We start from the raw sequence: 26,868 nt of genomic DNA on the forward strand, positions 1-26,868 counted from the left end.
AGGAGAACAATTACTTATTGAATTTTAATTTTTTTATGCCCAGTGTTCAATCTCTTATGGCTCCGTCTACCTCTTCAATTTAGTTTTTCTCTCCTTGCATCTTTCATGGCGATCTCTCCATCCTCCAAGCTTGCACAGAAAATTTCTTTCTTTTTGCAGAGCCTTCAACATTTGTGCAAATGATATTGGCAACTAAGCTCAGATGATTTCAGTGAGATACTTGATCATCAAAGAGTCCGAACGCTCTTCCCGATCGCCTTACTATTCATTCATAAGACAAAAATCCAAGCAGCGTGATCTAACCTCGTCTGTCCTCAGGAATAAATTGTTTTCTAGCTTTTGGCCTACCTGTATACGAAGCTACACGTAAATATCTTAAAACAGTATAGGCAAATAATTTTGGAGGCGTGTTTTATTCCGTACAACGATGCGAAAGACACTAATATGCATGAATGCCCATGTAGTATTCGCCTCCGACCGCTAAATAATTTGTAATAGAATTTTTTTTGTGCTCTTTCGGTTTCATTTTTAACAGCCGAACAATGGCTGTGACGTCAAAGTGTGGTTATACGTCACGCGAGGCACGGAAAAACTGCGACATAATCGCTGCTTGATCGTTTTAATCCACTACAGTGCTGAAGACAGCCTTCCTCAAGAGCCGGAATGACAATGCACGTAGAAGCAGTGATTATATTGCAGTTTTTCATGCCTCACGTGACCTCTAACCATTCTTTGACGTCACAGTCATCTTTCGGCTGTTGAAATCAAAACCGAAACAGCACGAGAAAGAAATTTGATTATAAATTATGCAGTGGTCGTAGGAGAATACGACGTGGTAATTCATATATAATAGTTTGGTTGGTTTATGGGGTTTAACGTCCCAAAGCGACTAAGGCTATGAGAGACGCCGTAGTGGAGGGTTCCGGAAATTTCGACCACCTGGGGTTCTTTAACGTGCACTGACATCGCACAGTACACGGGCCTCTAGAATTTCTCCTCCAAAGAAATTCTAGCCGCCGCGGCCGGGATCGAACCCGCGTCTTTCGGGTCAGCAGCCGAGCGCCGTAACCACTCAGCCACCGCGGCGGGTTCATATATAATAGTGTGTTACGCATCGTAACACAATGTAGAAGAAGGACGTCGGGGACGGCGTCGAGGTCGGCGAGGGAGCGGGGTGATCAAGACCAACACGATCTGCGCGATGGCAGTTCCACAACTGATTCTTCTTCGTCGCATCCAGCAAAGGGGTCCATCTTCTTCTTCACACAAAGAAGAAAACACGAACTCAAAAGTTAGGTGCCTGTACTCTTATAAAGAAATGAAAGGTGCTTGAAATTTCCACGGGCCAAAATGGCAAGGAGAGACTGGTAGCAGTCAATACCGTAACCCCCTCCGTCCGGATACCTGGTGTACACAGACCACAACGAAATTTACTTGAAGCTTCGTCCACCCTAATCGCATGACTGCTCATAATGCATACTTCAGAACCCCCATTGGGCAAACCACATAGCTATTTCTTTCGGTTCAGGAGCACGCATAACAGCCTCCAACATCCCACTCCTCACTTACGCCCAGCTGCGCTGAAAATCAGGTGCCATAAAGTCTTGCACACCTGTGCTTGTAAACAGAGGATATCGGCGAAATGCGAAAACAAACAGGGCGTCATAATAATCGTGCCCGTGGCCCCGAACGCGCCGCAGGATCAAAAGATAGCGAGAGAAAGACAAAGTATCGGACGAACAAAGAGAGGGGGAAAGAAAGAGATGAAAAGTTTGGCGCGAAAGGGAGCAGGCTGGAAAAGGAGGGAAAGGGAGGGATTGCCGGCGCGATCGGTGGCGCTCCTGTCGTTCGGCTTTCTCGCAGCGCACTCGCGTCCACCACACATGCCGCGCCGGCACCAGTCGGTTGCGGTTCGAGCTCGATGGACGACGTCCTGATTCGGATTACACCAACCACAGCTGCGCCGCTTGCGGTAAGTTCCTCGCACTGTTATCCATCGCTGTAACGGCTTATCTAGGTGCTTGCCACCTGCTGGGAGCAATTTGATAAGGAATCGGTAATTACGTTGACAACTTAGGTGCATGTGCACAGTGTTGGCAATTCTTCATGCGCAGGCCGCTGGGAAGTTCAGGAAGTAAGGTAGGTGGGAAAGATAACTTGCTACTTGCGCGTTAAAAAGAAAGTTATGCGTATGAGAAATACTGTGCATTTTAACGCTTTGGGTTTTTCTCGTGTTTTTGATATTGTCCTGTGACTAAGACAATAAAACAGGGAAACAGCAAGTGTCAACGAAAGGGGAAAGTAATGAAGTGCCTTCTTGTGACAACACAGTCTTTCTGGTCATTTATACTTGCCAATTTATTTACTCTTTTTCATTAACAAAAATTTCAGCAACTTCGCCAGTTGGCGTAATATATACAGCGTGCGCGCATTTGTCTGAACAGTCAGTTGTAACAAATCCGAAAAGAAAACAATTACTGCATTGCACTGAACTCTATCGAACTTTCGCTTGTTTCCATTCGCCGCCGCGGTCACTCAGTGGCTACGGCGCTCGGCTGCTGACCCGGAAGACGCGTGTTCGATCCCGGCCCGCGACAGTCGAATTTCGATTTAGGGGAGATTCTAGAGGCCCGTGTACTGTGCGACGTCAGTGCACGTTAAAGTACCCGATGTGGTCGAAATTTTAGAAGCCCTTCCCTACGGCGTCCCCCATAGCCGGAGTCGTTTTGGAACGTTAAACCCCCGTAAACTATAAACCCCATAAACTCTTGTTTCCTTCCATTCAAACTATAAGTAAAAACCTGTGAGTAAAAAAAAAAGTAACGGATGAGCTCTTACTTCTTTTAAAACATTTCCACTTAAATTCTAATGCACTGGAGCTATGATCACTCCTAAGCGAGCAGCAATTACGCAGATGATGACCAAAGGTAGCGGAGGAGGTTGGTGCAGTGTACAGAGCACCTTACGGCGATAGCGAAGCCTTTTCACCTTTATCAAACAATATACGGGTGCAAACTTTTTGACTAATACAGTACGATATGATGTGTTTACTGTCGATTATAGGCCACTCTTGGGCTCTTCCTACAAGCAAAAAAAACAAAATTGACTGGGCATAAAAGAAATGATCGGAGAGACGCGCTTGTGAAGGCCTTCAGTCTTGTGAACGATTTACTTGAGAAGATTAACGGTGTAACTTTGAGGAGGGCCCGCGTTAGACACCGTTGTGTCATCTCGCTTCCGTTGGTATGCTCTCCGTGTCATTGGTCGACGACCTGCGATATGTCCGAAAAATAATTTGAAGTGCTCTTCTTTTCATAGAGCACTTGAAGCACCATTTCAAGTTGTCAGCATTAATTCCTGGGGGTCTCGGTAGACTTTTTCCAGCGTGATTCTTCGCATCATTTTCTTTTCGGCGGGAAAACTTTGGTTGCGCATCGCGACGTCTCATGACGCCGCTTCAGTACTCAAATGCTTAAACATGGGCGCAGTGTATTTAATTATTGACTGATTAATAAGTGTATGTGTGTCAGAACACTTCTGTTGATTACCGGATGTATCAGGCAAGCGAGAAGGAAGTATCAGGAATGTATTTGGCCATCCGGGGGTCTTTATTGTGAATAGAAGTCTTAGTACACGGGTGTTTCACATCTCCCCATCAACCGAAGGCGGCCTTACGCGGCATACGGAAGTTGGGCGGCTGAGTGCAATTCTCGTCCAGGCGTTTTTTGCGCAGTAATTTTTTTCTCTTATTTGAGGTGCCGCGATGCAGTGATGCACTAAAATGTGCGTGCAAGGCTACCTGAAGTACATGCCAAGAGTCTTAAGTAATGAACTAGAGAACCTATATAGAGAGCGATGCTGTGAGTAAACCAACAATCTTCATTCAGCCGGACGTTCGTCCAGTTGCGTAAAGCCGCCGGGATCACTTGGTACCACGGCAGGAAAAAAAAAATATGGAAAAGTGCAGTCACCTTAAGTGCTGCGCAGTCTGCGCAGCGAGATTGATGGAGTACTAGATCAAGGACCGCTATTCACCCCAGCCTCTATCTCGTTGCGGTCAGAGGCATTTAGTCCTAAACCTCTCCCGTGACCTGACACTTGCAACACAGCCATGGGCGAGATGGCGAAAGGTTTCGGGCGTAAATATGCTTTTCGGCCATTATTATCGTGTCAAGGCAAACAAGACATCGAATTGTTGTGAGTGGTGATGTTGGGTTGGTTGAATTGCAAAGCTAACGACGAGAAGACACGGTTGTCATCATACTTCATTTAACCGCGAGTGTGCATGTGGCCTGTCCGTATGCGGCTCGAGATCGCCGTAATGTGGGATGAAATGGGAAACAATGCACAGATTTCAAAATTTTCAATATTAGTATTAGTGAACAGCTGACAAGTTCGCCTGCAGAATGGCGCCCTGAACAAAAAACTTTTTTGGACCCAGCTTGCATTCACTTTACGGTTTATGTGCTCAACGCATTCCTTCTTAGATTTCAAAAAGAACAACACAAAGGGGCAACATACTCTACACAAAAACATAAAAATTGTAACTGCATTTCCATGGAAATCGCTGTAGTCCCACTCACACAAAAAGTGGGTATTAAAACTCGAACACAGAGCACAAAAGACCTTGCCTTTCTTTACTGTTCATAGTTTGTTTTTCCAGATAGATCAGCCACTCCTTAGTACCCCTGTGAGCATTGTTGAAATCCTGTTTTGAATCACTACATTCGCAAGGCGCAGTCGAGAGTCGAACGTTGCGAGTATAGCTTCGCGCACGGCTGCAAAAGCACGAAAGCAACCAGAAATTATCGGCCTAGAATTGCCCCACTTAAAGAAAAAAAAGCCTTCCGATTAATTCAGGCACCTCAGGAAGCTTAAATCACAGCAACGTAAGCGCAAAATCTCCACCATTTCTCGCTTTAAGCGCGCTGGTCCTAGAAAAATCTCGTTTTTCCCAAGGCTAGTTGTTCACCGGCTAAACAGATAGTTAGAATTATTATTTGTGTGAAATGTGTCTGCCAAAAGCAGAATTTATTTCCACACTTCAGTCAACCATATATTATCCCAAACAAGGGAAGGGGAATGAGGGGCTCGTTATAAGTATGAGAGATGCCAACAGCCACAGAAACCAAAGGATACAGGGGATTTTAATTTATTTATTTAATTTGTGGTGTTGATCAATTTAGAATATTACTGAATATGTTATTGCTTAAAGCTAATTGATTAGAAAAGCAGAAGAAAAAACAACCACATGCCGCCGGTGGGATCCGAACCCACGACCTCCGAATTACGCGTCCGGTGCTCTACCGCTGAGCTACAGCGACGGCTGTCTGATCTTCTGCTTTCGGGGGTATTTATGTTTGCTAGTGATCTAACCTTGACAGTGTTCATCAGCGCCACCCACGTTCATAAGCGGCGGACGTTCTAATCAATTAGCTTTAAGCGATAACATATTCAGTAATATTCTAAATTGATCAACACCACAAATTAAATAAATAAATTAAAATCCCCTGTATCCTTTGGTTTCTGTGGCTGTTGGCTTCTCTCATACATATATTATCCCATAATTCGTGCTAGAGTCTCCAGTTTGGAGCGTTTCCGATGTGTACGGTGTTAATTCCCTCAGGTGACACCAGTGCGAACTTCACCGCTGTTCGCGTACCCGTGGTTAACACTTCATGCGCCAACCGGCATTTCTGTTCACATATCTTTTTTTTTTTTGTCAAGTAGCTCATTCAGGCTTAAATAAAACAATTTAGTCACTTAGCAAGGCATAATATCAAAGGATTTTTCTTTACAGGTATGCAGAACGTACCATACAAACTGTCACAGTGGGTGGATATTGCGACCTCGAGACATCAGGATGAGTCAAATGAACACTCAAAGAATGAGGAGATCGTAAAAATTTTCCAAGATGCGCATAATTTGGTAACGCAGGAAAAATTATGTTATTGTGCCTGATAAAATCTGTCTTCACGAGAATTTCGAATGGCGTGCAGGTAAACTCACTGCTTGGAGAAATATTATAGACCATGGAATACTTTCTTTTAGCTGTAATTTTCGGCAAACTAGAGACCACATCATCCAAAAACTGCGTCGAACCTCAGGCCGAACGTGAAACCGAACCTTTGTGAAATAGTCCGAAATGCACCGTCTGAATAGTATCCGGGAGAAAAAAAAACTTTACCGTGGTATTGTCCCGTGCAGAGATACGAATCAGTGCCGGCGCAAACATGGTTGCTTCGCTTCCTGATGTCTGCCGCCGCGGTGGCTTAGTGGTTATGGTGCTCGGCTGCTGACCCGAAAGACACGGGTTCGATCCCGGCCGCGGCGGTTGAATTTCTTTGGAGGAGAAATTCTAGAGACCCGTGTACTGTGCGTTGTCAGTGCACGTTAAAGAAACCTAGGTGGTCGAAATTTCTGGAGCACGGTCGAAATTTCTGGAGCCCTCCAATACGGCGTCTCTCATAGCCTTAGCCGCTTTGGGACGTTAAATCCCATAAACCAAACCAAACCTTCCTGATGTCTTTATGACCTGTAGGTCATCATCGCAGCTTCTCGCGCTAGATTTTCAAACCATTGTCTTTACATTACATCTCTTAGTTTCACGTTTACATATGATTGGCACTAGCAACGCTGTTGTCACAGCCATGCATTTGAGCCGGGTGTCTTAAGAGGTGAAAAAGGCCCGCCTATGTCGCCAGTAGCAGCTTTGTATGTTTAGCAGCACACGAATGTGAGAAGGCGGCTGAATGCATCGTTAATCCCGATGAAGAGCGGGCGAATGTTTGGGAGTGTCAGACAGAGAAAGCAGACAGGGGGCACTGAGCATGCACCTCAGCGCGAGGAAGTGAAGCGGCTGAAAACTGCGGCAAGTAAAGCACCAAAAGCAGCGAGGAAAGCTGAGTGCGCTGTACAGCTAAAAAAAAGCGCCCAATGAGGTAGACTCGTCAAGCTGCGAATACTGCCAGGGAGAGACTGTACGTTGTGGATTATATTTAACAGAGTACACTGTGGGGCCAGTTGGTCATACATAATCTGAACGAAAGAACGTAGCATTGAAACAGGACACAGAAAGATGAGGACAGGACGGGGCTACAACTTACCACTGAATGAAATCGATCAACGAAAGACACATCCCTTCTCGAGCAAAGACACGCATGCACAAACTTGAAAGAATGGCAAAACTGTGATAATCTAGAAAACAGGCAGATGCCTAAACGTGAGGCACAGTGAACATGCATCTTCGCTTCGTCAGCAAACTGATGAGCACTTGCCAAAGCATTGCAAGAGCTGCACAGGTTGCTTTCCCTCTTTGAACCGCACGAATGTCTTAGGAAGGGGTAAAGATCAATTGGCGAGGGAAATCTTGGAAGCTCATGAAATATCACAACGTGGTAGTGACACGTGCATTAGCACACCATCTATTTAACTAATGGAAAAAGAAAGAAAGTTTCTAAGACGCACTTAATGTTTGTACAACAGTCTTCATGAGCGGTGGCTATTCCTCCCCTTTTCGTCTCTGTTTCTTTTACCGGATTTTTCTAGATTATCACAGTTTTGCCATTCTTTCAAGTTTGCGCATGCGTGTCTTTGCTCGAGAAGGGATGTGTCTTTCGTTGATCGATTTCATTCAGTTGTAACTTGTAGCCCCGTCCTGTTCTCATCTTTCTGTGTCCTGTTTCAACGCTACGTTTTTTCGTTCAGGTTGTGGATTATAATCCTGACTTGCAGCAATTTTTGTGATGATTCTTCTGCCTCCGAACAAACACCCCAACCGACAAGTATGTGTACCACGTCCTGCTCAGCCGCACTTGCAAACGCAGTCGGCGTTTCTTGTAGCTTTTCTTCCTTCGACATTATGAACGCTCGTGGACACCGGAGTACCGTCAGCAGGATGAATGTCAAAGGGCACAGAGAGCGTGACATAGTTTTATTTTTCATTAGATCGCAGCAGTGTTACATTGCTTAGCACCATCCCTCGTGATCGATTCCCAATCAATCGACCCTGCACACAGGAGCACTGCCCAGAGATCATAAAGAAGAAAACTGGAATTTTCGCATATCCATTTCTCTTTTTTTTTGTCCAAAGCGCTCCTCCACGTCATTAAGCGAAATGAACTGATATGAAGGGAACTCTGGGTGGAACAAGAATTTGAGAACTGAGCACTAGATACCGCGGTTGTGTTCTTGCCTTAAAACATAAGCTTCCTTACTCGTGCAGAGTGAAAGGAATGTAGCCCTGGGGCGTAGATAAAAAAAAAACAGCACATCAGTTACTCAACTTGACTACTTGGTTGCAGTGGGCGAAGTTTAAAAGATCGTGGTGTGGCAACTCTTTTAAGCAAATATGCGATCAAGAAACACAAAGGAAGAAAATTTTAGCCAGAAAACTTAGTGCGACTGGAAAATTTCCCGCTAGCAAACTTAACCATCAAGTTGCCACTAAATTAAAAAAAAATAATAGTTCCTTAAGATGGCACACCTCCACGTGATGCTAGTCAACTACCCTGGAAGAATGCTGCACTATGACTTCAGGAAACGCACTTTCAACCTTATCTCCATCGGAGGAAGTGTTGCAGGAAAAGGAAAATGGGATGCTTGAACAAAAATCGTCTAAAAATCAAGAATAATACATAGAACTTTTTCCGCGAAAAGACGCTAAAAGGTGGACTGCACGATGAGTAGAAACACTCAAGGCACATTCGTCGTCGCCGACCTGTGTGTCTTGCGCGTTTCTTCGCTGTCTGCAGTTTACTTTTGGTCGCCTTTTCGAAGAAAATGTCCGTCCAACTCCCCAGATAGCATGCGTCTACCGTAGAAAGTACTCCGCGAGCACCAAAAGACGGAGTTAACATGTGTCGTAATGCTACGTAATGCCTTTTGCCGCAAACGAATGGCGAAAGTACGAGACAGACAGAGAAGCCAGAGGGACAATCGAAAAACCCACCAGAAGCAAGCTTGCTCACTGCATTGTTGAAATTGTTTTGCCTCTCAAGGCAAGTGACGCCTGTCAACGCCTCTGCGATCTAGAGAAAAATTAGAACTCAAAGAACCGCCATCCCGTAATCGCATCAGACGTCACACAAATCATCAGGCATCAAGACACTGTGCGCGGTGAAAGCACTCTTTTTATTGTAATGTCGGCGCTACATAAAACAGCACTATTATCGTATTAAGGCGCGTAAAACTCACTTGTTTTATGTGTTAAACTCTATTCCTTACAACAAAAATGTCGCGTACGTACGTATCGTTCGCTCCTACTTTGTGTTCTTGCTTAGCACGAAGCCGAGGCTCATGCTTTAGACAGAGGTCTGAAAGGCGCCACAGCTCTTTTTCTTTAGAGTGTACTGGTTTTCCTAGTCACTTTCCTTTTCTTTTGTTCCCCTGCGTCTAATTCGTATGAAGACAGGTTTTCCAGTGCAACGCCTCGGTGTAGGACTGTCACAGAGGAAAAGCACGCGTGGACAGGTTTTTCTGGGACGGGACTGGGTAGGAAGATAAGCATGGTTGCTGCTGCGCGCGGTAACAAAAGGGGGGGGGGGGGTGTAGGAGCTTGTTTTATTTTTTATTTAATTTCTCTATTTTGTTTTCTGGCACTGAAAAACAAATGCCTCGAATTGCAACCGTGATCGATAAAACGACTAACTGGGAAAAGAAACACATCCCGGGTTTCCGCGAGCATGGGTGCACGTTGAAGAGATAGCGCTCACCGACCGGTGGGGCTCAGCCATTACAGCCTCCCGCTCCGGGATACGAGACTGCTGGATTGATATTCAGTGGAGGCAAAATGCAGTTACCTCCATGTGTAGAGATATCATTGCAGTTTTAAAAGCACCGGGTGAGCGCGTAAGGATTGATCAGATGACACAGTGTCCATCTCAGGACACTATGCGGCCTTGTGCAGATTCGATTATAATTAAAAGAAGTTGTAAAAACCCGCCGTGTCACACAGGTGAAACCACAGAGTACGTATCTTAGAAAGAAAGAAAGAAAGAAAGAAAGAAAGAAAGAAAGAAAGAAAGAAAGAGAGAAAGAAAGAAAGAAAGAAAGAAAGAAAGAAAGAAAGAAAGAAAGAAAGAAAGAAAGAAAGAAAGAAAGAAAGAAAGAAAGAAAAAAAGAAAGAAAGAAAGAAAGAAAGAAAGAAAGAAAGAAAGAAAGAAAGAAAGAAAGAAAGAAAGAAAGAAAGAAAGAAAGAAAGAAAGAAAGAAAGAAAGAAAGAAAGAAAGAAAGAAAGAGGATGTATGGACTGCGTTATAGAACAAAGAAAAAGGGAGCCGTGGGAGGGGGAAAGAAGAACAGAAACTAGAAAAAAAAATACCGGTTTGTAGCGGCACAGAAAACTGATTTGGAGTACGTAGGCTGGTGGTGGTTGTAGTGGTAGTAATACTGAAGTGGATGCGAGAGTAGCAGTGCAATAATCATACAGGTTGCAACTTCTATGCGGGCGCCTCATTGCAAAACAAATTATATCTCCTACCTCGTTCTCAAAAGCCTGGTGTCCTCTGAAAACTTCGAGAATTGACTAGCTAGGGCGTGAGTCGAAACTCTCGGACAATCAGGAAACAAAGCGAAAAATACAGCCCAGTTGCACATTCCATATGCCTTGTTTGAGCATTAGTACCTTGCTCTCATCACGAAAACATGGACAAACAAAGAGAAAGCGCTGAGCATCTCTCGCAAACACCCGTTTCAAGCAGAGAGCTGATGCGGCACACTGGATCTTGCGTAGCCTCGCCAGCATATAGGTATACGTGGTGCGTAGGCGATGCAGCACGCTGCCTGTCTCTCGCTACAGACTTGCTCTGTCGCAAGGATGCGGGGGCGGCCGAGTCGAAGTGCGGCGGGACGCGCCGCTTTTCGAAATTCTCGTATTTTGAAACCGCCATCCGACGGTGGGCGTTGTTGAGCTTCTTGCCCAAAGCAGTAAGCCGCCTTGTTACCAGCGGCTTTGATGTCATAGAGATTCCGACTTGGACCCAGGAACACAGCGGACTGAGGTTCGCATAACGAACCTCATATGCGACCTGATATTCACCAACTTTACATTCTTTGTATTTAACGGATGCTCCGACAAGCCTTGACTAATTTGACACAGTCGCTACGTAGTAGTAGTCGTAAGTGGTTGTTTTATTAACTAAAAAAAACGAAAGTAAAAAGATGTTGCTAGCCGCGCTATCTGCCATCGATTCCTGAAGCACCTGAGCTGCGTCTAGCGGAAATAAAAGGGATAGGAAAAGGAGAGCAAGGCGGAATGAATTACGGGAGTGACAGCGAGGAAGGATATGGGGAGGAGATATATATAAAACTGTGCATATAAACAGTGCCACGCCCGCCACGATAGTCCATTCCTGAAGGGTAACGATGACGGCGGGCGTGCACTTTCGCCCTGTGTCCACTCGCGTGAGGTAATCGAAGGGGATCATACGCGCGAGGAAAATCTGTATTTCATCAGCTTTACTTGCACTGCGTGGGCTTTATTGAGTTGCGACGGAGTTGCTGGTGTGTACAAGACATTATGGGGGCAAGCGATTCATGCCATAATCTAAGAAAAATGAAAAGCAGCTTATTCAGCAGAGTGACAGTTAATTCAATTTAGTACTCCCAGTCCGGAAAAAGCACTCATGGGAAGAGTACGGACTAGCTAGAGAACGGGGAAGGCGCACAAATCCGCCATAATCAAGGTTCACGTCCGCAACGAATTTGTGATATTTGTAAAGACATGGACAACGGCAACACCCACCACGCGCAGGCTCGTTCCGTGGATTATGCTCTATCTCAGAAGCATTTTCAAAGGTGTAACAACTGAATTTTTTGGGCTAATATTTTTTTTTTCCGCAGCGGAGAACATTATGCACAACATGCCCTATTCCGCAACGGTTTCCTTATCGAGAAAGTCTGGATAAGCGCTCCTTTTAATGGCAAGTTGTTTATGAACCCAATTTTTTCGCAAATCGAAATATTTCATCAAAACAATCAGTATTTCCGCAGATCCCCCCGGGGAAGCTTGTAGTTGTCTGCTATTTATTGTCGAAACGCAACCCACTGGTTGTCAATGGCAGTCTTAACTACTCGGTACGAGCGTAGGAATAACATTAAAAATACGAATTTGGTGCACATCGGAACATTAGGTCATTCTCAACAATATATTCAACAGTATCTCACAATATTGCAAAACACTGTCTCCTCGCAATTACTGTCAAAAACGCACATCACTGGTTTCCTATGGCAGTCTTAACTACTGAGTGCGAACACAGGACCGACTTTTTAAATGAAGAATTTGCTACATCTCGGAATATTACACCATTCACATCAATATGTTTATACCAATATCTTGCAATATCCCACAGCTGTCCCACAAATAAAAGTGATGTCCAAGAAAGCTGACTTGGTTAAAAACGGAACAGAATTTTTTTACAGGTCAGTGGATGCGCTCGTTTTAAGTATCCTGATGATGGGAACCATGATGAGTGAGCATGATAACGATAAAACTTCGGCGATATTAAGGAAACAAAAGCAAATATAGATCGAACCGCCAGACACTAATCAGAGAGTTTTAGTGGGGCAAAAAGTGTACTTGGGCTCCCGCACTCCAAGCCGTTGTGGCACACTTGCGTACGCCTCGTCGGTGAAAATTTAAATGAACCGACAAATGCAAAACACTGTGGTGCCATCTAGTTACAACAGCACAAAGCACTTTACTCGGTGGTGTGGGAGAACGTCACTGAAACTTGCATCTTTTTCACACCAAAAGGCGCCTTTGATATAACGCAAATGCCAACGCAGTGCAGTGAATAATTTTGAAAGGAGAACAAAATTTGCAGTAAAGAATAAAAAAGTCATATTTAGCCGTAATATGGTCACTTTATGGGATACGCCGATAATACCGAAGTTCGAGATTCAGCTTCGCTTCAGCTTGGTCTATGCGATTTTCAATGCCGAATTGTACTTACAAATTTTCGTCTCAGGAATCGAAACAACCGACTTTACCAATGTCAGCCGATATTTTTTATTTCTACTATAATTTCCTAACTTGTTCTGGTCAGCTGTCCGCCAATTCAAGCCAACCTAGAGCTCACCTAGAGAGTCCGCCAACCTAGAGCTCGAAATTATCATTTCATATTTGTTGACAATTCGGCGGATGTTTTTTGCTACTTATTTCAGAACACAACTTTTTGATTTGTGGCTGAAAATGCTATTTTCTTACTAACCAATTATCGCTTTTTTTCGGTCAAATATATGATGTTCCTGTCTTATCAAAAGTCGCGTAGAGTTTATCTCGTACTTTTTTAGCGCGACCAGCCCATGTAGCACTAATTAACACACAAGTGGTCGTATTAAGAGCTATCTTTGCAGAAAGAAGTCGTGAAGTTGTAACAAAAAGTAAATATGTCGAAGTTAAATGATCGGGTGGCAAGACAAAAGCGTAAGTGGAAATTTAGTTATAAAAGCTTACATGTGTTTTGGTGGCACTGCGTTGAACCACAAGAGCACGCATTGTGTGGTTCGCATAATCTCGGCAGCGATGAAACTCTCGCCTAATTGTCGCGGAAGCCAGAATATGACACTTTTTCTGGCCCTTTATGAATGATTTCGCGTTAACTGTTGGATGTTGGGTGTTACGGCTCCAAAAGTTGTTAGTGTCCTTACATCGAAAAGAAACTTGACTAAGCGATGGCCCTACGCCGTTGATAACACTCTCAGTCGACCGTAGCCGGCAACGGTTGGCTAGAATGTGGAGCCTTCCGATTTGCGATGGCGTGTGAGTTCACGGTTCCCAAAGTCAAAACACATAACCACAGTTCTATATTTGAAAGGTACCGCCGTTACGTCATGTTTCTGGTTCCAGCGCTTAGTTTTGCCCAATGGCCCATTTTAACTGGTACTGAATAGCCAGCTGGTTTCGGTGCATGTCACCTTTGTCGGTTAAAACACAGTTTCACAAAATGAATTCGACGTACTGCTATCGGCGTTCTTCGTATTAAACTGAAAATCCATAGACCATAAACCACTGATTTGGCTTGCGTGTGAGGAAACTTTGTAACCACAGTGCTGGAAACGACTATCATCTGGCCCTCTACTTGCAACTTACCTAGACCATAAACCACTGCCTTGGCTTGCGTGCGAGGCAACTTTGTAACCACAGTGCTGGAAACCAATTATCATCTGGCCTTCTACTTGCAACTTACCTAGACCATAAACCACTGCTTTGGCTTGCGTGCGAGGTAACTTTGTAACCACAGTGCTGGAAACCAACTATCATCTGGCCCTCTACTTGCAACTTACCTAGACCATAAACCACTGTTTTGGCTTGCGTGCGAGGCAACTTTGTAACCACAGTGCTGGAAACCAATTATCATCTGGCCTTCTACTTGCAACTTACCTAGACCATAAACCACTGCTTTGGCTTGCGTGCGAGGCAACTTTGTAACCACAGTGCTGGAAACCAATTATCATCTGGCCTTCTACTTGCAACTTACCTAGACCATAAACCACTGCCTTGGCTTGCGTGCGAGGCAACTTTGTAACCACAGTGCTGGAAACCAATTATCATCTGGCCTTCTACTTGCAACTTACCTAGACCATAAACCACTGCCTTGGCTTGCGTGCGAGGTAACTTTGTAACCACAGTGCTGGAAACCAATTATCATCTGGCCTTCTACTTGCAACTTACCTAGACCATAAACCACTGCTTTGGCTTGCGTGCGAGGTAACTTTGTAACCACAGTGCTGGAAACCAACTATCATCTGGCCCTCTACTTGCAACTTACCTAGACCATAAACCACTGCTTTGGCTTGCGTGCGAGGCAACTTTGTAATCACAGTGCTGGAAATCAATTATCATCTGGCCTTCTACTTGCAACTTACCTAGACCATAAACCACTGCCTTGGCTTGCGTGCGAGGCAACTTTGTAACCACAGTGCTGGAAACCAACTATCATCTGGCCCTCTACTTGCAACTTACCTAGACCACAAACCACTGCCTTGGCTTGCGTGCGAGGCAACTTTTTAACCACAGTGCTGGAAACCAATTATCATCTGGCCTTCTACTTGCAACTTACCTAGACCATAAACCACTGCTTTGGCTTGCGTGCGAGGTAACTTTGTAACCACAGTGCTGGAAACCAACTATCATCTGGCCCTCTACTTGCAACTTACCCAGACCATAAACCACTGCTTTGGCTTGCGTGCGAGGCAACTTTGTAACCACAGTGCTGGAAACCAATTATCATCTGGCCTTCTACTTGCAACTTACCTAGACCATAAACCACTGCTTTGGCTTGCGTGCGAGGTAACTTTGTAACCACAGTGCTAGAAACCAACTATCATCTGGCCCTCTACTTGCAACTTACCTATCCCTTTTCACTTATTCGTTCAATCCCAGCTCGCAAATTCGAATATTCGCTTTAAGAACCGTCGTTCTTGATTTGGAAGAAGGGATATTCGCTTTGTAGTTTATCGAAGTACACTTTGATTTATTAGTGACGCTGATGCTTCCAAGTTCTCCAGCAGATCAAGATACGTGTTTCATTTTTGGCTTGGTCCCACTTTCGTTTGAAAAAAGCGAAACAGTACAATGTCCTATTGTTTATTTCCCTAATACTCTGCCGCTGAACAGCGAACCCATTCAGCTTTTGTTTGTCGCCTTGTTTCGCGACAGAACTAAGATGAAGAGCTCTAGTGTGATCGAGGTTTTGATTATCGGCTACAAATTATACTAAATGGATGCAAAAAAATGATTTCGGGAGATCGGACTCGCTTTGTTCCTAGCATTTTTTCATGCATACGTATTGAGCCTGTTTCCAACCGGCTATTTAAGTTTCTTTCTCGCTGTGGTACAGTGAAAGATGATGCGCTAGCTACACCATGCCGAAGAAACAGTAAGTGTCGCCCTCAAAATGAAGGACTAAGGTTTCAAAGAAATGGAGCAGAAGTGTCCGGAAGAAAACTTCAGTCAGGACAACACCGGTGTCTACAATAAACAAACTTTTATACCGAACTTAGCAACCTAAGTGAAGTGAGAGTTTCCAACAAGCAACAGGGCCCGAAAGGGGCATAATCAGCACATACCTTCGCAATAAATATTGCTAGTTTAATTATAATATAAGCCTACAACTTTTATATTGGGCCAAGATTCGGCTCCTGTCTGCATAGTTGATAGAATGACACAGCTATTGTGAAAAGCTGCTCACCCTCTGAGCTCACACATCTTAAAGAGGCCAGCTGTGTAGCACACAACTTCAGCCAATGGTCAATATACATTTAGCCATAAATTTATGCAAAGCCGCAGAAGCCATCGAGCTGCGCGTTTCAAAAATTTTGAAGTGGAACCTAACGTGCTTGTTATGCGAAAATAGGGGTGCTTCTTGGTTTGCTGTGGACATAATAGTAAACATTAGAGTTCAGATTTTAAATAAAACCTCAGGTTAGAGATAGATCCTGATTTCCAGAATCCGGTGCCGATCTACACTGTGCAAAAGACAGGTTAAACGCTAGCCTCTATTGTTAGTTTCATGATGTCAGCACTCAGGAAGGTTCTTTCGTTCTGTAAGCCCGTGGACAGTCGCTTTGACCTAATCAACTTACTAAATACAGCGGGCAAGTATTGGCTGGAGGTTCTGCAAGTATATGCATCTTTTCACTTAATTATATGTATCTGACGATGTCGAAGTAGCACAAGAGGTCTCATCAACCCAATACCTTCTCAGTTCTTTTTCTGGTTCTAGCTTTCTAAAACCTTATTTGCTTTCTTTCAGAGAGCCTTTTTAACAAAACAAACGAAAACCAACAACAAGCGCTATGCGCGGTAAAGCGTTAGTTGTGCAAGTGCCAAAAGAAAAAGCACACAAAGGGTCAATGTGATACTGAGTTAGGTTATGTTAGTGCAAACAAATGCAGACATTAGGACCGCCTACTGATCGTACAGTCAAACTGGACTGGAGGCTGTACTGTCGTTTACACAGGCTGTGCACGAACCAGGCCATTTCATATTTCAAGCAGGCAGAGTTCTAATTTTGTGGATGCGATGCAACGCAGCTGCTTAAGAAGTAGCCATCGGTTCTTCTTCCCAACCTTCAATCCTTTCTCCTTACAGGAAACGGCTGCCGCGTAAGATTCCTTAATCACGTCTTGCGCGTTTGGTGGCTGTGCGGCATACGGCACATTTTCATTTGTTGGGTGCTTTGGAACTCGTCTAACTGCATTGCTATCTAGTGTGAGTTAACCTGCGACGTCCTCTGTTTTTATGATTTTTATTGCATTCAGTGCCTTATCGTTTTTGTTAAGACAGTTGAGGGTTTCAAGGCCGCGTCAAGCTACCTAGAGGAGTTTTTTTTGCCATGAGACCCCCCCCAGCCTGTTCTGCAAAATAAGATTGATTGATTGATTGATTGATTGATTGATTGATTGATTGATTGATTGATTGATTGATTGATTGATTGGTTGATTGATTGATTGATTGATTGATTGATTGATTGATTGATTGATTGATTGATTGATTGATTGATTGATTGATTGATTGATTGATTGATTGATTGATTGATTGGTTGATTGATTGATTGATTTACAAGACGAACTACGCTTGTAAAGCTGCATGCCCAACAAACAGGCCACACACAAGATATGCGGTGAGTTCGAATCGGTGAATTGACTTTCAAGCATGTCTCCTATGTATGCAGATTTAGCCATGAACAAAATGCTCTTTTAGACACAAAACTGTACGAACTACGAGTACCCATGGCTACATGGCCCACTTGTTTCAGCACCACCAATGAAGACACTTTTCGAAAGAGAATGTTGATTGGTTCTGCACCGCAAGTTTCTGGGGGGAATAGCAACCCTCAGGGGCCATCTCCTTCCGCTAGCACCAGCCCCGCCCACCCACCACTGAGAGCGTGCTAACCTGAGGGCCCGAAGAAACAGACACCAAGATTGTCCTTCTCCTCCTTCTTAGAGCGTCATCAGAAGCAGCACTTTGTCCCGGGACATTGCAGGGTTAATAAATAACAGAGATAAAACTTCTGACTCCATTACAATTACAAAATTAAGCAAAGTGGCAGCAGTGTGGTCGCGCGGGCTACTCTGAATTATGGTGCGTGAAATCGTGACGTCAAAGAGTTCAACCACACTGGCACGAAACATTTATTTATTTGTAGTTTTACAAGTTTCTGTTCTGAAAGCCACTTTTAGGGCAAACAAGTAAAAGAACAACAGCGTAAAGCTGTATAATGTGAGTGCACTTAAGTAACAAAATGCTCTGCAAATGAGTTAACATTTTTCTTTAAAAGGAAGCATATCATACTAGGCCGAAAGTAATAACGGTAGTGGTCGTGTTCAGCCGAATCGGTGTTGTAGCTCCAGAGCGACGGCTGGTGAAGGGCTCACTATATCGTAGCACACGACGTTAATGCTAAATCTATTTCAAAGCGATGTGAAAGTAATTTTCTAAGAACCTTAAACCAATAGCGCAATCAAATACCGAGCCGAATAAGAACTGAGCAATGGATGAGCTTAATCGAACACGTATAGAATATTTCTGTGATTACTTGCTACTTGCGCGAGTGTTCGTACAAACCGAGTATTCATCCGAAAGAGCGAAGTGCTAGTGGCGGCGCTATAATTTATGATGTTAAACCCGTAGCTGTCGAGAGACGCAAAACTGATCGTCACTAGGGGACATGCTACAGGAAATTAGGGTATTAACTCTGCTAAGGCTCATTCCGCCTGTGCATAAACACCACCACCCACCTTAATACCTCTTATGACCGCCATAAACGCATGAAAAAATCGCCTTTCGCTACTAATGACGAGAGCGAAAAAACTCGCGCTAAATCTCAATTGATGTGACGGACGAGGGTTTGCGCCCAATATCGATAGCGAAAGCCAAGTTTACCAAATCTGGCCTACCCACGTCACGTCGCCCAATCTTGGAAGCTATATGTATCAGCATTCTGGGCACCGCCACAGGAATGGAGCGCATTGCGGAGCTTAACTGTCCATGCTGCGCAGACAAAACGCTGAAGCATTTGCTGTGCGCCATCGGAGTAGGCCCCGTTTTCGAAACAGTTGTCAAAGAAAACTGGGGCGTGCTTTATTCGAACTTCGTGTCGGTTATTTGAAAACTTTTCTTAAACTTCGCAACAGCTTTGATTTGTTTTGAACAAACAACTCGCACCGAGAGGTGCTGTTCAGCTGCTGCCACCTCACTGAAGTTTCAAATTTAGGCACCCTACCATTGCGTGCCCTTATTTGCCAGGTTTTCCCAAGGTTCGTCTTTTCCCTTTCAGACGACACAAACTTTCAAAATTGAAACTCAGGTTTGCATATGCCGACGGCAGAAGTGCAGCAGCATTTTTTTAACGCACTTTGCTTCCGGGCGCTGCTGTATTGTCTTGAGCTTGTTTTTAGACGAGTGAAAACGTATGTATGCCGGGGAAAAAATGGCAGTGGTTTAGCGCAGCGAGGCCAGGATATACATAGCGAGAGTACGGTTAAACTTGATCACAACTTGTCGTTTAGCTTGGTTTCCATCCGGCTACGTCCAACGTTTACCTTCGGTTGCTATCCCCCCGTTGTGCCTAATTGCGTCTACATTAAAGACGTGACATCTGTTATGCAGCAAAGTGTGACGCATTTATTTTATTTCCGGTTCTTCATCTTGTATCTCAAGCCTGGCTTTTTCAGTCTCTCCGTCTCACTATCCGTATCCACCGACGTGGAGCCACCATCTATATATATAGCTGCACCAACCCCCTCCTTCTAAGGCGCATGCGCACAGCTGTTGCAACTCGGTTTCGCCGGCACGCCGCGGCACCGGCTCCTTCTGTAACGTCACGCCAGATGGCGCGGAGAGCGGCGGCCGCAAGCTGCGGCGGTTGCTAGGCAACGGCTCAAGGTCACGGTGCGGCCACGGTGAAACTAGTGCCGAGGCTGAATTTCGAGACTTGCGCGTAATGCGCGTAATGTAGCCCTCGCTACAACACTCTGTTTCTAGAGCAAAAGATACAGGAGGGACCTTCTCCTAGGAAAATGTCTCGGCGTCGGGATAGAGGTCATACTAAAATGCCGCCACCGTCTGGAAGACGTTCAAGTAATGAGCGTTAGCTGTTCGGTAGCGCCATCTATCGTACATGTGATGTATTGCCACGTGATTAGGCTACTTTTTCATACCTTACGGCGAGCGGGCGCCTACCACCTTGAGGTCCGATATTTTTTCACCAATCTGGTTCAAAAAAGTTTTTCGACTCTTTCGAGGGCCATTTTTCCTTACCTCAAGGCGGTAGGTGCCCGTTCGCCATGGGTATTAAATTGTGAGATACCGAGTGCTGACGACATGGCCGCCATGTAATTAAGCCTAACCATAAGTAAATATTAACCTTAAATAGACAATACTGAAGTCTAACATGTCCTACTCATCGAGCCCGTTACGAATATCCATTAGTTAGATCATGACGTTATCGGTTAGTTAATAACAATCAATTAAATACAAACACAACTATAACTAAATTTTAACTTCATTAGTTAATTTTGGTGCCTAACCTGTCCTGCTCATATAGAGGATTCCAAATATCTAATTCGTCTTATGATGCCTCATTAATTACTGAGTTACAAGTGATTAAACATAGTCATGTGACTAGTAAATTATGGCGCCACAAAATCAGTGAAGTCAATAATCACCAATTCGATATACTAATGACGTCACAAATCAATCACCAATTGGGTTGCTATATCGATTTACTACAGGGGCCTCCATCTTTAATTCCTCGTATTTCGAAAATTTCACTCCGGAGGGAGGTGGCAGCAGACCCCAATAAATGGAGAAACGTGATGAATAAGAGCTAACGTTCTTAAAAACCTGGGCTGCCGCTTTACCGGAGATCCCTAGCACCGCCCAGCGGCCTTAGCCGCACTTACTGTATAAGGTGAAAGCTTCTACCGCGTATAGAAGTGTAGAATATGGACCGAAAAAACGTCAAATACATCAGCATACCGCGACGTTTGCAAGTACCATATAAAAACGGCTATGATAAACGTGTTTATACTTGTTTTCGTTCATGGTCGCAGGAAAGAGACAGGCTCCAGAGATGAACGCAGGCGGTCGCGTGAGTGCACCAAATCCTCTTGAGGCTCACTCAAATGTTAGTTGTTTTTCCACACAAGCTTCTTTGCTTGAATCAATGCGGCTTCGTCAGTCGCGGCATAAGCAATCTCGGAGCTGGGAGCTGCACAGAGGTAAACAAGCCCAGGCGAACTGTTTTTATTGCGCCGCTCACCCTGCCCGCCCCATCTGCGCGTAAAAGTCACGAAAGGAAAGGAAACGCGAACTGGCTCCTTGGGTTTGTGGACACCTCAATCGCGCTTTGATCTACGTGGCGGTAGTGGCAGAGAGATGTGCGCTGCTTGCGTTTGCATTGACGTTTTGACAGAACCGCATTTACTCCAACAACTCCGTTTTCTCTGGCGCGGCGTCCCGCCGCGACAGATAAGCCTAGTCTGGCTTCGTGCTCATGCCGGGAACTCCGGCAACGAGGGAGTCGACCACCCAGCCCGAGGTTTACGAGCCCGGCGGCCGACGCGCCTTCCTAATCGGACGACACTGCGGAAATTCCCCAGACTACTGATCGCAAATTACGCGACCGCATAGCCAAACTCACAGAGCAGGCTGCAGCGTATGCTGCCGAACTCTCAGATTCAAATTGGATAGCACGCTGCGACGCCGCAGCTCATCAGATGAGCTCGAAGGGGACGTGGCGTCTCTTTCGCAGTCTAATCGACCCCTCCCAAGCAAGAGGGGAGACGCAAAAGCAGCTCCGGCGGGCTCTGCAAGGGTTCCAAGGTACGACGGCGCAACTTGCGGACACTCTGTGCGACAGATATCTCTGTCGTATGGACGACCCGCCTGGGCCAGAGTACATGTACTCTGGCAGGCCTAATGAAACACTCGATGCCCCTTTTGAGTTGCACGACCTTAAGGCGGCCTTAGCAAAAATGCGCCGGGGTACGGCTCCAGGACGGGACCACATAACAGTGAACCTGTTGGCGAACCTACCGGACTCGGCCTACCTCCATTTATTAGAATACATCTACCACATCTGGGACGGGCGTCCACTCCATCCCGAGTAGAAAACGCCACTTGTGACGTTTATCCCTAAAACAGGTAAGGCCGTGAATACGGACAACCTGAGGCCCATATCACTGACCTCATGTGCGGGCAAGCTTATGGAGACGATGGTACGGGATCGCTTCTCTCCATACCTGGAGAGTAAGGACTTCTTTGCAGTCACCATGTTCGGGTTTCGCCCCCACATGTCTGCACAGGACGTCCTTCTCCAGCTGCACAGGGATGTAATACGACCCACAACTATGCAACACAATGACAAAGCCATCCTCGCCCTTGATCTGAAAGGGGCTTTCGACAATGTTAAACACGAAAGCATCCTGGCCAACTTCAGTTCTACCGATTGTGGGGCTAGGACCTACGCGTATGTAATAGATTTCTTGACTAATCGCCAGGCCTTTCTTCGGACTGAGGGCGAGGAATACGGCCCTTACATGACGGGAACACGGGGTACCCCTCAGGGAGCAGTGTTATCACCGCTCCTGTTCAACATTGCTATGATGCGCCTCCCAAGCCAATTGGCCCGGGTGGAAGGCATTCAACACGCGTTATATGCAGATGATATTACAATTTGGACCACTCAGGGGAGCCTTGGGGATAAGGAGGACCGCCTTCAGCAGGCTGCTTCCATAGTCGATGCGTATGCTATTGACTGTGGGCTCCAATGTGCTCCAGCGAAATCAGAGCTTCTGCATGTCAGAGCGAACCCAAAGGATAGGACAGCAATACACATCTCTTTGTCAGGAGGTCCTATTAGAGAGGTTGAGGAGCCCCGTATTCTGGGCCTTTTCATTCACCACAGACTCACACCGGACTCCACTATTGCGAAACTCAAGAGAGTAGGTGAACAGGTAGGGCGCATGATCCGCCGCGTTTCCAACAAGCGGGGTGGTCTGCGGGGCAGGGACGCGCTTCGGCTCGTCTATGCCTTCGTGACTAGCCGGATCCTCTACGCCGTGCCATATCTCCGCACTACTAAGCAAGACGAGGTGCGAATAGACGCCATCATCCGCAAGGCAACTAAGCGAGCCCTGGATCTCCCGGTGGCTACCTCTAATGCCAAACTCAAGGCATTGGGGGTGCTAAACTCCTACCAGGAGCTGCGGAAGGCCCACCTCGTGCTCCAATACACGCGGCTCATGCAGATGGCTCCTGGGCGCCGCCTGCTAAACCGCTTACACATCCAACACGACTGCACTCCAGAGGAGGCGGAGCGTATCCCAGTACTGTGGCGCCATATGCTCTGGGTCTCCCCACTCCCCCGTAACATGGACACCGACATGCACGAAAACAGACGACAAGCGCGGGCTCGGGCTCTTGAGAGACAACACGGCTCCCGACCCGGTGTATATTATGTAGACGTAGCAGGGCCATCGCCCACGGGATTTTACACGGCCGCTGTCGTTCACCAGGAAATGCACGTTTATGGACTCTCCTTTCGAGCCCAGAATTCAATGCGGCCGAGGAAGTAGCGATAGCACTAGCTGCCGCCCACGCCAATTCGAGAATAATCATCACGGACTCCCGAAAAGCATGTGATCATTACTTGGCAGGGGAGATCTCCACCTTAGCTCCTTGTATTCTACGACGGACTGCCACTGATCCAACACCCAAAAGAATCATTTGGGCTCCTGGCCACCAGGGCTTATGAGGTAATGAGGCCGCTGACGCGGCTGCCCGAGCGCTTACTCACCGGGCTCCTCATCCCAGCTCTTCTGGCTCGGAAACTAACCAGCCGCTGCTGCGATTCAGGGAAATATTAACACATTATAGCGACAACCACCGCCTTTTCCCGGCCCCTGCAAAAGGGCTAACTAAGTAAGACGGAGGAGTGAACTTTAAATCGCCTGCAGACAGGTACTCTACTCTGTCCTGCAATCATAAAACATTACGATCCTAACACGGATGGGCGATGCCCATACTGTGGGGAGACCTGTGATAACTTCCACATGGTGTGGGCATGTACTCAAAATCCCCACCTCCCCCCTTCCCCTACCCCTTCCAGAGAGGCATGGGAGACTGCCCTCCTCAACTGTTCCTCGCTTGAGTCCCAAAGGGCTCTGGTGAAACGGGCGAGAGACGAGGCCTCGTCATGCGGTGTCCCGGGCTAGGGACGCCGACCATGTAGCGGGGCCACTCTGTGGCTCCCAAACTCTATGTCACAAAATAAAAGTTTTCACCACCACCACCACGCTTAAATTGCTAGCTTACACAGAGAACAACACCGTATATACCCTCCCCCATCCTGACTTTGGCAGGTCACAAGCCACCTTGTTCCGTCGATTACAAATCCCTTCCTTTCTAAGTTAATCCCGTTTGGCGCTTATCACCGATGATGCATTCGACCCTTCTTGTCCGAATGGTAACAAGCCTCATTAAAACATGAGCAAACATGTGTCATTTCACCGCAAATGCAAGCCCCTTTTGTTCCCTTTCGCAGTCTCTGACGTCCCAGTAGACTTGACCAATTACTATAAATACTTGAGTGTAACCCTAAGCCAAGATATAACCTGGAATTCGCATATGTCACTAACATTCTGTCATCAGCTAACAGAACCCTTGGTTTCTTGAAACTTCGTTTGCGTCATGCACCACCAGACGTTAAGCTTCTTACCTACAAGTCCCTTGTTCGAACAAAGCTAGAATATGCATCCCGCATTTGGAGCTCTAACCAAACTATATGTTAACATAACTAGAATCGCTGCAGAACCGAGCCACTAGATTTATTCATTCATGTTATTCATATGATATCAGCATATCATCTTTAAAAGGAGAGTTGAGCCTAACAAGCCTTGCCTGACGTCGTCGTATCGCCAGTATGTGTTTATTTCATAAGTTTTTTTACAGCTGATTGCGTATTCCACACTGCATTGGCCCTCCAGCACGCATTTTACTCCGCCTTGGTCTGCAAGTTTCTCGTCCGCAGGCTCATACCACAACGTTTCCTGCATCACTCTTTCCTCACTCAGCCAAAGACTGGAACTGCCTTCCACACGACGTCACGGCAACCACCTGTCCATTCACATTTTCTAATTTTTTAACTGTCATATTTAAAGAATAACATCTTCGTACTTAAAGTTTGGTTCTATCTGTACCTACCCCTTATGTAATACCCCTTAACTGGGGGTCTTCAAGGTAGTAAAGTGAAGTGACTGGTACCCTTGGAACACGGGTTCACATCGTCAATCAATCAATCAATTACTGCTTTTTAGTTTGTCCGCTGAGGTGGATCAGTGGTTACCGCTACTGAGCCAGAGGTCCCGGGTTATTGGTGGCGGAAACATTTATTAAGGCGGAAGCCTTTAATGCCTCATCATTGTAAGCAGAAGTTGTCGACAGAGTCACGCTTTTCAATTGGTCGAAATGGTCGTGACGTCACAGTGCGCGAATTTCAAATGGGACCAATTGTACTTTGGCTAGTAATCATGCAGCCAATTTACTTGGAGCGTCTGAGTTTAGTTAATTAACGAATTAGCCTAATTAACCTTTCTAGTCAGACCAGATAAATAAATAAAATCGAGTAGGAAATTGGTCGAGGTGGGGAATCGAACCTGGGTCTCCAGAGTGCGAGACGAGCACGCTACCACTCCGCCATGCCAGCTTTTTTTTTTCTTTATTGCCTGGCTTTGACACAAAAAACCGGACAACAAAAACAATCAACAAAAGACAATAACTATGTACACACGACTTGTGGTCAGCCAGCATAAATCTGGCTTCGTCCAATTAAAATTCACGCAACGTACAGAGCGGCTCTAGTCTTGAGAGCCACTCCGGAGGCTCCGCAGCTGCTTTCTGAATGGCCAGAAACCAGCTCGATAGTTTAGAATGAACAAAGGCGCGTCTAGTGAATACGGTGTCTTCGTTCACTCTCATCTTCCTGCCTTCCCTGACGGCGAGGTTCAGGTGTCCACCGATACACGCGAGACAGATGCATTTCTTTTCCTCAAAAATCAATTTACCGACCAGCAAGGTGTACAGCCGAACGGGCGATGGCGTTATGTGGACTCCCTGGCAGCGTTGCAAGACGCTGTCGCGTTCCACTCAGAGGCGAAGCTTAACAACCTTAATCACACATCAGTCACACAAGCAGCAACCCCGCGCCTAAGGCTTCCGCCTCACCGCACTTTAGGTCAACAAAGTGCTCCCCTGAATTTTTTAGGCTATTTACAAGAGAGTTTGGGACTGGCCTTAAGGACCAGCTCCTTATAAAATCTAGGAGGGGTGTCTAGTCCGCGACCCCTGTGGCTTGCGCGGCAGCTCGGGTTCAAACCCGAGCACAGCGGCAGCGTTTCGATGGAGGCGAAACGCAAAAAGGCGCCCGTGTGCTGTGCGATGTCAGTGGACGTTAAAGATCTACAGGTGGTCGAAATAATTCCGGAGACCACTGCGGCCCTTCGTTCTCTTTTCCTTTCCCTCCCACTTTCCTCCATTCTCTTACGACGTGGTTCAGGTATCCACCGAGATGTGTGAGACAGATACTGCGCCATTTCTTTTCCTCAAAAACTTATTTTCGATTTTTTCCAAGAAGGTTTAGTTCAGTCAAGTGCAGCGATGATGAAACTTGAGCTATACTTATATGCTAAGGCCGGTAAGCATCTACCTGGATTTGAAACTAAGGCTTAAGCCAGAACATCTGCGCAGGTGATGAGGCGAGATACGGACTACTTTGTTGTTGTTTTTTTACTGTGAGAAAAGTTTATGTGTCATTAAGCAGTTTGCCTCAGTTAGCTTGCAATGCATTGATACAATGT

The 26,868-nt window shown here is 45.8% G+C and overlaps 1 protein-coding gene across 1 annotated transcript in view; it reads left to right on the plus strand.

The window, feature by feature from the left end:
* The first annotated feature begins 1,940 nt into the window (after positions 1 to 1,940).
* Positions 1,941 to 26,868, plus strand: part of LOC149342703 (gonadotropin-releasing hormone receptor-like) — a 33,533-nt gene continuing 8,605 nt past the window's right edge. The window contains exon 1 of the mRNA XM_089542213.1: positions 1,941 to 1,972. The gene's annotated coding sequence lies outside the window, so the exon portion shown is untranslated. The remainder of the gene's footprint in view (positions 1,973 to 26,868) is intronic.

Source organism: Amblyomma mixtum, chromosome 5, assembly GCF_055824585.1.
Source record: "Amblyomma mixtum isolate Tamu chromosome 5, ASM5582458v1, whole genome shotgun sequence".
In the NCBI taxonomy this organism is placed as follows: domain Eukaryota; kingdom Metazoa; phylum Arthropoda; class Arachnida; order Ixodida; family Ixodidae; genus Amblyomma; species Amblyomma mixtum.